The 11,230-nt window shown below is 45.4% G+C and overlaps 1 long non-coding RNA gene across 1 annotated transcript; it reads left to right on the top strand.

Annotated features, from left to right (window-relative positions):
- The first annotated feature begins 5,316 nt into the window (after nucleotides 1-5,316).
- On the top strand, nucleotides 5,317-10,886 carry LOC144302203 (uncharacterized). Its single transcript, XR_013369051.1, has 3 exons — nucleotides 5,317-5,515; nucleotides 9,950-9,982; nucleotides 10,655-10,886. It is a non-coding gene; the product is annotated as an uncharacterized LOC144302203 (long non-coding RNA).
- The last annotated feature ends 344 nt before the right edge of the window (nucleotides 10,887-11,230 follow it).

Genomic DNA, 11,230 nt, shown 5'->3' on the forward strand with positions numbered 1-11,230 from the left:
CAAATTTAGACATGTCTTTTCCAGTTTCATCCCATTCCTATTCAAAATGTTAAGTAAATTCATAAAGACAGAAAATAGAATGCTGTTTGCCAAGGGCTGGAGGGAGGCAGTAATGGAAAGTTTCTTCTTTTTACGATTTTATTTATTCATGAGAGAGAGGCAGAGACACAGGCAGAGGGAGAAGCAGGCTCCATGCAGAGAGCCCACGGTGGGACTCGACCTGGATCTCCAGGATCACGCCCTAGGCTGAAGGCGGCGCTAAACCACTGAGCCACCGGGGCCGCCCAATGGGAAGTTTCTGACTCACGGTAGAGGGTTTTAGTTTTACAGGATGAAGTGTGTGTTTTTTTTTTAATAAATTTATTTTTTATTGGTGCTCAATATGCCAACATATAGAATAACACCCAGTGCTCATCCCATCAAGTGCCCCCCTCAGTGCCCATCACCCAGTCACCCCCACCCCCCTGCCCACCTACTTTTCTACCACCCCTAGTTCGTTTCCCAGAGTTAGGAGTCTCTCATGTTCTGTCTCCCTTTCTGATATTTCCCACTCTTTTTTTCTCCTTTCCCCTTTATTTCCTGTCACTATGTTTTCTATTTCCCAAATGAATGAGACCATATAATGTTTGTCCTTCTTCGATTGACTTATTTCACTCAGCATAATACCCTCCAGTTCTATCCACGTCGAAGCAAATGGGGGGTATTTGTTGTTTCTAATGGCTGAGTAATATTCCATTGTATACATAGACCACATCTTCTTTATCCATTCATCTTTCTTTTTTTTTTAGATTTATTTTTTATTGGTGTTCAATTTACTAACATACAGAATAACCCCCAGTGCCCGTCACCCATTCACTCCCACCCCCCGCCCTCCTCCCCTTCTACCACCCCTAGTTCGTTTCCCAGAGTTAGGAGTCTTTATGTTCTGTCTCCCTTTCTGATATTTCCCACACATCTCTTCTCCCTTCCCTTATATTCCCTTTCACTATTATTTATATTCCCCAAATGAATGAGAACATATAATGTTTGTCCTTCTCCGACTGACTTACTTCACTCAGCATAATACCCTCCAGTTCCATCCACGTTGAAGCAAATGGTGGGTATTTGTCATTTCTAATAGCTGAGTAATATTCCATTGTATACATAAACTACATCTTCTTTATCCATTCATCTTTCGTTGGACACCGAGGCTCCTTCCGCAGTTTGGCTATCGTGGCCATTGCTGCTATAAACATTGGGGTGCAGGTGTCCCGGCGTTTCATTGCATTTGTATCTTTGGGGTAAATCCCCAACAGTGCAATTGCTGGGTCGTAGGGCAGGTCTATTTTTAACTCTTTGAGGAACCTCCACACAGTTTTCCAGAGTGGCTGCACCAGTTCACATTCCCACCAACGGTGCAGGAGGGTTCCCCTTTCTCCACATCCTCTCCAACATTTGTGGTTTCCTACATTGTTAATTTTCCCCATTCTCACAGGTGTGAGGTGGTATCTCATTGTGGTTTTGATTTGTATTTCCCTGATGGCAAGTGATGCGGAGCATTTTCAATAAAATGTGTTCTGAAGATGGGTTACAGAGAAGTTGTACAAAGCTATTAATGTGTTTAATACGCTAAAATGTACTCCATGAACTTAATGTAGTTAATGACATATATAAATGGTTGATTTGTAGATGGTAGGTTTTTGATCATGTGTATTGTACATCAATAAAGTATATTTTATTTAAAAGCTGCAAATACGGAAAAATGAGCACAGGACAGTGTAGTCTTCCCTTTATACCCTCCCATTCTGCTGCTGCTATGTTATCTCAGCCATTTTCCTTGAGACAACTTTGCGCAAACAAAATATTCTCATCACGTGCCCAAATACTTAAAGGATTAAAATCAAATTTTCCAAAACATGGAAGAGCTTTTGAAAAGGTAGTTTTCAGGGTTAATTTATTCCTCCATCAATTTTTAAAATCTCATGCAAATTAAGAATTCTTTTGCATCTACTTCAATTTTAACTCAATGATTTTTAAAATCAGAATCGATTCTTTTTAGGCAAATGGTTGGATATTTTTATCTATATCATTATCTACTGACTACAGACAGGGTCTGCTGTTTTAAGTTTGTTTAGGTGTCATTATTTTTACCAAGTCAACTTTTCTGATCATATGAATATTACAATAATGTTTGCCCCAATTTTATTGATATAATTGACATAGAGCCCTGTGTATGTTCAAGGTAAACAGCATAACGATTTTACATTCCTGTATTGTGACACAATTACCAGAATAGGTTTGGTTAAACACCATCATCTCTTATAGATGCAAAAATAAAGTAAATAAAAAAGAAAGCAAACGACTTTCCTTGTGATGAGACCTCTCAAGATTTACTCTCTTGACACCTCTCAGATACACCATAAAGCAGTAGTAACTCTAGTCATCATGATGTACCGTAAATTGCTATTACTTCTTTATCTTAAAACTGAGTTTGTATCGTTTCACCATTCCCTCAACCCACATTCTTGTTACTTCAATCTGATCTCTTTTCTGAATTAGGTTTTTCTTCTTTTTATTTTTGTTTTAGATTCCACGTATAAGGGAATTTATATATTATATATATATAATATTACAGGTGTGTGTATAAAATCATAATTTGCCTTTCTCTCACTTATTTCACTTGGCAAAATGCCTTCATAATCCAGTATGGTTATTACACGTAGCAGGATTTCCTTTCCTATGGCTGATTCCTATTCCATTCTATAGCTAACACTTCTTTATCCATTTACCACTGATGGGCATGGACGTTTTCGTGTCTTGGTTGTTGAAAATAGTGCTTCCTGATAATGGAGGTGCAGATATTTCCTGGACATATTCTTCTGTTTTCTATGGATATGATCCCAGAAGTGGAACTGCTGAATCATAATGGTAGTTCTATCTTTGAATTTTAAGGAACCACCATAAGTTTTGCATAGTGAATGTATCAATGTGCTATCCCAGCAATAGAGCCCAAGGGTTCCCTTTTCTCCACATTCTCAGCAGCATTTCTTGTCTCTTGTCTTTTTTGTGGCTCTTCCAATGGATGTGATGTGATATCTCATTGTATTCTTGGCTTGCATTTTTCTGATGGTTAGTCCTGTTGTCTACCTGTTTATCATTTGTTTATTTTCTCCAGGAAAATGCCAGAGCACTGTACACTGCATCTGGGGTCCAGGGACAAGACCAGTCTCCACAGGGCCTTCAGGATCCTCATTTAGATAGGCATGGGTGAGAGCAGGGTCACTCTTCTGGCTGAGGTGAGGTTCCGTATTTGTAAAGTAGACACCAATGGAGAGAACAGGAAAGGAATGAAAGGGAGGATTCTGAGGTCCTTTACTCTGCCTTGGAGCCCATAGGTCCTGTTCCTTTGCCCCTGTGATTCTGGAAAGCCACTGCCTTGAGGACACCCAAATAAAGCTGTCCTTTCTTTGGTGGTGTGCCTGCCTGGGTCTGTATTGCTAGAGCTGGAGAACACGATGCAGGAAACCTCCTTTGCAATGGTAACTAGGGACTTCTGCGGGAGGAACTGCAGAGGAAAGACTCATGCAGAGGTCATTGTGGTCATCCCCCTGCCCAGAGACAACTTGAAACTCTTAGTGGCATTTCTCCCTTCAGTCTAGATGGCTGAAAGGGGAAGTGGGTTCCAAGAACTTCTCATTGATTCATTCCATAACTAGGCACTAAGTACTCACCCTATGCCAGGTACCTTGGTGGGCCCATGGATGGAGCTGAAAATACCATGAGTTCCTGCCTGTAGGAACTCACAGTCTGGAGGTGGAAAAAAGCACAAAAACAAAGACACGTGAAAGAAAAGAGCAAGTGCTATATGCTACACAAGACTGTATGCCGGGAAGGAAGGTTGGGAAATCATTGGAGAGAAAGGTATAAAAGGTCTCACTGAGGGTGACATTGCTGAGAACAGAATAGCAAAAGGGAGTTAGATCTACACGCGTCTGGGGACAGTGTGTCAGGAAGAAGGGACCCCTGATGCAGATACTAACAGAAGCTGGGTTGGCCAGAGGAGGTGAAATGGGCAGCCAGCGCGGCTGTGAGGAAAGGAGGAGGAGATCTGAGGAGAGGGAAGAGGGCAGCGATGCTGAGGCCTGGTAGACTGTTAGCTATCTATTGTTCCTCTGTTACTGTGTTGCCCCGACACCTTGCATCTTACAATTCATATATTTAATTTCTCATCGGTTTTGTGGATGAGGAATCCAGACACAAATTAGCTTGGTTCCTCAACCTCAAGGTACATCAGAGGTTGCAGCTGTGACCTCATGGGAGGCTAGCCTAGCAGAGGATTTTCTCCCAAAGTGACTCAGCTCTCTACCACGTGAGCCCCTATATGTGGCGGTTCAAAACGTCTCTGGTTGATTTTTCATTCAGGTATAGAGAAGAAAATGGGAAAGGGAAAGAGAAGTGGAACGTGAGTGAGTGGAACAGGAGAGGAAGTGACTAGGAAGTGAGAGGCTATTTCCAACTGAAAGTTAGATGTGACATGCCATCATGTTGGCTGTATCCTATTGGTCAGAAGCCAGTCACTAAGCACCTCAGGGTTACAGAGGGATACCTATACCACAGGTCAGGATCGCTGGGAGCCGTTGTGAAGCTTGCAGCCCCCAGAGACCAAAACGAGGCAACTAGATCTCATTCTAAATATAACAGGAAACAATTGGACGGTTTTATTACAGAAGATGACAATGTCTGCATCTTGGAGCATTTTCACCTCATTGTGGTGCCCCCGTTAACATGAGGCCAGACGGAAAGTGACTATTGTGATATTACATTGCTGGAACCCAGGCCACTTTTGAGTGGTCCTTCATGCCACATCCCACCCCTTCTTGTCAATCTTCCATCCTTAAATTTCTACCTCAGATATACAGGATACAGGCCCACATGTGTTATAAACATCATCCATAGACACCTGATGATGTCCCTAGGAAGCAGATGCTAGCCTGGCCCCCACTGTGCAGGTTAGGAAACTGGGGACTATGTGAGAGACACAGTGGGTTAGGCAGGACACAGAACTGGGAAAACAAACAGAGAAATAAGGGTCTAAATTCAGCTCTGTCTCCTCAAAGGTAGGATTTTACTTGCATTTTCAGAGAGTTGTGGCTATGGCATTTTTGGCTCATCGTGTACAGTTAAAGAGATGACATTGGGGTAAGCAGTCATCTGCCAAGAAGGGGCTCTAGATAGGTCTGACTGAAGGAAGGGGCCCAGGTGCTGGAATCTTGAAAAAGTGACCTCACTTCCTTGGTGACAAGCCCACAACTGACTTAGAACTCTGGTAACCAGGAACCTACATTCTAGACCTTCCCACTTTTTAGCTCACTTAACTGGAAATGGTCAAGAATACAAGATGTTCTGTTGCTATATTCCTACTTTCTGGTGCTCTGGGCTCAGGAGAGTCTAGAGTGTGAGATTTTCACGTCGCTGTCTATGTCAGCTTGGCCCTCTACTCTGAAACTTCTGGTCATGTGGCGGGAGACACCAACAGGTACCACAAGGCTGTGTGGGACAGCCCACTGGAGAGCAGGCCACACTGTGATCACACCTGAGCAGGCCCAGACCTCAGCAGGCCCACACCTCTTACCCCTCATTGTGTGTGTGTATGTGTGTGTGTGTGTGTGTATCCGTGGGTGGAGAGGGGACAGGAGAGGAACATGCCCTTCCTGGGCAGAAACCAGCTGCCAGGTGTTGGAAGCCTGACACATCTTTGGTGTTCAGACCCAAGGTCATAACAGGCAAGATGAGAAGGTGAGTGCTGGGGACCAAGCTCAACTGCGAATATGTTAGTCATGAGCCCAAGAATCTCTGTCATCTGACTTCCTCCTTGCCAGATATCTCTTCAGCGGCCCCTCTTGGTCTGAACTAGAAAACATGATTTCTAATGGGAGTGTCCCCTCGTGGCGATGTCCAGGGAGGACCCTAATGTCTCTTGGCCTTGCATATATGGGCACTGTATTTGCAGAGCTGCATCCAGGAGATCTTGGAGGAGATGGTCTGTGGCTTCAACTAATCCAACTCCCTAGACAATTATCAGGTGCACTGGCAAACAAGGATTAGTGCTGTGAGAATGGGAAGAGGGTTCTCCACAGAAATATACCCCCCACACAAACATGGAGAGAAACCTGGGGCCCTCCCATAGTGCTGCCACATGGGTGTCGCACAGGCCCAAATGCAAAGAGATCTGAACCTCCACGCCTAGCCCCCAGCCACATGATGAGGTGGGAAGACACTCTTCAACTATGTTGGAATAGTGCAGAATATATTTAGTGTTTTGAGGGCTTGGTGGGGTTGTTTGTTTTGTTTTTCACAAAGTGATGAGTATCTTTACATTTTACTACTGTTTTTACTATTTCACCTACTCGTCCCAGATATCCTGTGTAGAACCCAGCTCCACTGTCCCTGAAGAACTTCTCCAAAACCTTAAAAATCATCACACTAAAGAGGATGATTTATGGAGAAGGACAAACATAATATGGTCTCATTCATTTGGGGAATATAAAAAATAGTGAAAGGGAATAAAGGGGAAAGGAGAGAAAATGAGTGGGAAATATCAGAGAGGGAGACAGAATATGAGAGACTCCTAACTCTGGGAAACAAACAAGGGCTGTGGAAGGGGAGGTGGGCAGGGGGTTAAGGTGACTGGGTGACAGGCACTGAGGGGGGCACTTATGGAATAAACACTGGGTGTTATGCTATATGTTGGCAAATTGAACTCTAATAAAAAAATATACAAAAAAATAAAATAAAAAACAAAAACAAAACAACATAAAAAACATTTTAAAGAATTAAAGAGTGTGATTTAACACAAAAGGAAGGGTGGGATGAAGCCTTTCTATATGTTTCTCTGTAATGCTTCCTCTCTCAGAACTCATCAAATTATTGTAGGCCCAACATGTCATGAGCTATGTCCTTATAGATCTTCATAGTACTCTATAAATGAGGCCGTCTGCCACAGGATTCAGCCTTTCAAGGCCCTTGGCACTTGACCTGATGCCATTCTCTTGCCATTTCTGCAGTGCTGCAAGGAGCACCTTACATGACCCCACAGACTTCTTTAGTTGCTGGATCTGTCATTACATGGAACCCCAGATTAAGTGGAAGGCCTCTGATGCCTCCTGGCCCTGGTAGCTGGCTCTCTCTTATTTTAGAGATCCACCCAGGAAATCTTTGATGAGCTGCTCCAAGGGTTCAACTACTCCATATCCCCTGACAATCACAGATGCATCAAGCTACCAACTACATCAATTGGCAGTCTGGGGTGAGAACAGGTCCACATTCATCTCCAATCTCAAGACCCAGAGATGATCAGGTCAAGCCCAGAACCTAGACTAGAAACAAATGGCTCCCCTGGGACCTGCTAAGGAAGGTGGTTTTCCCCTGACCCTTTCTCCCCTGTGTCAGGAACAGACCAAGCCACATAAGCTTAGGGGAAATGCCATGCATCCCATGCTTTGATCTATTCTCAGGCCCAGCATTTGTGATCTTGAGCAGCATTTGAGGTTCTAATCCTCTGTGTTCTCCTATTGGCAGTGGGGATGTTTACTGACGACTCAATGGCATAGTTGTCTTCATAAAAGCTATTAGTTGAGAGAAACACTCAACTATAAAAGCTGAGTTGTTCCTCAGGTAACAGAACGTGTTTAAGTTACCAATGGTTTACCATTTCTCCCCTAAAAACAATTGTACTTTGAAGCCTAGAACCTTTTCCTGTGTGGACACTCAAGTCCCTGTCCTGTACAAGTTCCTGAGGGGATGCGAGTCTCTGGTCTGAGCGCCAAACCCTGACCTTCCCAGTGGTTCATGGTTTGAAGTTGACTACAGTGCCCCTCCTTATCTCTCTGATGTGAAAAGGGATCAACCCTGTCCCTGGATGAGGCCTGCACCACGCTGACACTCAAGGAAGGTACAATGGAGAATTTTGTACAGTCCTCATACCATCCTTCCAGGATGGAAACCTCTCAAACAATCCAATCACTTCCTGCATATGCAAGGTGTTCACCACAGCCCAACAGTTCCTGGGCCAGCAGTTCAACAAGTGAGTGACCACCCGAAGCACAGCACAGGGGGTGAGGCTTGCCTCTACTACCGTTATGTTTTGGGAATGTCCCCGCACATCTCTGAGCTTCCTTTTCCTCTTCTGAAAAGTGGTGTGGTAAGAGGATGAAACTCATGGGGCTACTGTGAGAAATCATGGGAGAAAACATGGCATAGACTTATCTGGTGCCTGGCTCTGTAGAAAGGGCTGCTGGACGTGCTGGGCATCTTCACGTGCAGCAGTTCTCTCTCCCCAGTGAAGAAGCTCTCAACATCAACCCTCACGGGCCTGTGGCCCTTCTGGGTTTACAGACATGCCTGAAAAGCACACAGTTTTCCTGTTTGCAAAGGACTTCTGACATTCCATCTAACTGGGCCTGCTATTTGTCCTTTATGTAACCAGACTGGAGGACCCTGGGGGTGGGCACAACAGCTCAAGGTCTACTCAGTGTATGGGAAGTGCTGGTTGGGATTCCTTCATCCATTAATATATATTAAGCACCTAGTAATTGCAGACACATTTCTAGTCACTAAGATAATTGAAGGAATAAAGTAGATACAGTGTCTCCGTCTCAATTCTAATCAGAGGGTCAGACAGTCAATCACCCTACATGTCATAAGCATCCATGTCCATAGTTTGTTAGATGTGACATCTTCATGGCCGCCTCAAGGTTGAATGGATCCACCCATATTTGGACCTTTATGATGGACAAGCAGGTGCTGCTCAACCAGAATCCCTAGCCTGGATATGTGAGCTCTCTGTGTCACCAGCTGGTCCAGATGAGGGCCTGTACCAAACTTGAGAGCCCAGAGGACAGGCCTCTGCTCAGTGATGGGGTTGGGATGGGTTGAGGGCCACAACAACGATTATAGTAATAGGACACTGGGTCCTCAGGAGGCCGTGGGAGGTAGCTGGAGTTCTCACTTTTCCCAATGAGGAACCAGGCTCAGGGAGGCCAGACTGCAAGCTCAAGGTCACACATGGAGTGAATATTGGAACTGAGATTGTTCTAGAATCACTCATGGCATGCTGAAGGATAATGTAACATTGCTACCTACTGACTTGGGTCAGATGTTCAGGGTCTGACCTCAAAGACACATTTCTGTGAGGGGGAAAGCAGACTGAGGTTATTATGGTCTCAAGGAACTTATCCTTGGCCCTGCAAGATGGCCATCTAAACTTGGCACCCTGGGGATGGATGTCCAGAGAGCATGGAACAGGGGGCGGCAGATAAGGTGAGTGTGTCTGAGATACAAGGCCTCGAACCCAGAAGAGAGGGGGTCTTCCCTGAAAGCTGAAAGCCTCCAAATCAAGACAGATGGGGCCGTCCAACTCCAGCCCTGCCTCCTGTTGCCACGGCTTCTAAAACCCTTCTTTCGAAGTACCAGGAGGAGGGTCTATAAAGCTGGATACAAAATGGGTTTGCAGGTGGGCAGGGGCCCACAGCTACATGCACTATGATTTTCTAAAGCACACCCTTGTAATGATTAGCAGGACTCTGATGTTCTTGCAGGGTGAGGGAAGGGTAACTGAGGGGAGGCTGCCAAGGGTCCTGGTCTGTTCCACGTGGGAAGCTGGGGTGGGCCTGAGGGCTGAAATGTTTCCCAGGGAGGATCCCTATGGACACATCAGCGAGCACTTAAGGAGCCTAGCAGCCCCTGCCCACCTGTGTGGCCTCGCCTTCCTGTGCTATAGGACACCAGACCAGCCACCCCATGTCTTCCTTTCCCTGGACCCGAGATCAGGCCTAGATCACAGTCCTGCCACCCTTTTATGCATGGTCCCGTCGTGTGCCTGGCCTTAGTGCAGCATGAGAAGAGCTGGATATTAGCAGCTAGTAATAACCAGGGTGCTTTTACTGATGGACTTTGGTTGTCTGCTTTCCAGGGGAATGAGATCAACCACCAGAAGAAGAATAAGGTGAGGCTCTGTATCACTTCCTGTAGGGAAGTTTAGGGCTGTGGTTATCAGAGATGTCCCTGGGAGGAACAGTCCTTGCCTCCATCCCTTTATTCTCACATTTATGGGAATAGTTTGATAAGAAGTGAAAGTCCCATGCAGTTAGTAAGTGAGGACAGAGGAATGGCAATCAAGGAGAACTTGCCAGAGGAGGGGCAGTTTATACTCACCTCTGAGAACAAGTTGGGGCTGGATGAATTTGCAGGAAGAGGGGTCGCCACGTGTGCAAAGACCCAGCACTCGTTCCCTGTCCCAGTGCTCAACCCTCCCCAGACACTGCAGCTTCCCCACCCAGGCTCTGCATGCATCCGGCCCTTCTCTCTTGGCCCAGGAATGCCAAGTCATGACGCAGATCATGCTGCTCCAGGTGGCTGCAGATAATTACAATATAGAGCCCAGGGATCCACTTAGGGCCTGGTTTCAGTCTGGAGAGTGGCTCTGTGAGGAGGAAAGTCGAGGCCCATCAGAAGCTGGGTGAGGGCAGGGGTAGACTATGATGATCCTTCTTTGTTGGCTCCCGGGGCAGCCTCCAGACTTGCTGCTGGACACTAGACTCCAGCTCCTGGGAAAATACCAGGAAAGATTCCCGAATTGAAACTCCCGCTCAACTAGCATATGTCCCTCTGTCCTCAGCTACATCCTGTCCTGCCAGCTGGAGCCCTGATCTGAGCTGGCCAGCAGAACTCCAGAACAGGAAGAACTGGCCACAGTCAACCTCAGGGCTGAGCCAGTGTCCAGTGGCAACACAACGTGCAGGGGACCCATCTGCTCAACACCTCTTCCTCCCATCTCTTTACTTATTTGGAGGGCCAATATTTCATTGTCTGAAATCGGAAATGGTACATTTTAATATTATTATATTAAAGCCCCTTTTATTTTAGTGTCCAGGAGTACGGTTTGGTTCTTTTACTTCCTATAGTAATCTAAAAGAAGTAAAGACTTTCACATTCATTTTTTATTTTTTATTTTTTAGCTTTTATTTATTGATTCATGAGAGACACAGAGACAGACGCAGAGACACAGGCAGACGGAGGAGCAGACTCCCTGTTGGGAGCCTGATACGGGACTTGAACACAGGGCCCCAGGGTCACAACCTGAGTCAAAGGCAAACTCTCAACCACTGAGCCACCCAGGTGTCCCTCTCATATTCATTTTAAACTAAAAAATCTTACAGAGTCATCAGCTCCTGTATGTGGAAAGAAGTAGAAG

This window comes from Canis aureus, chromosome 31, assembly GCF_053574225.1.
Source record: "Canis aureus isolate CA01 chromosome 31, VMU_Caureus_v.1.0, whole genome shotgun sequence".
Taxonomy (NCBI): Eukaryota; Metazoa; Chordata; class Mammalia; order Carnivora; family Canidae; genus Canis; species Canis aureus.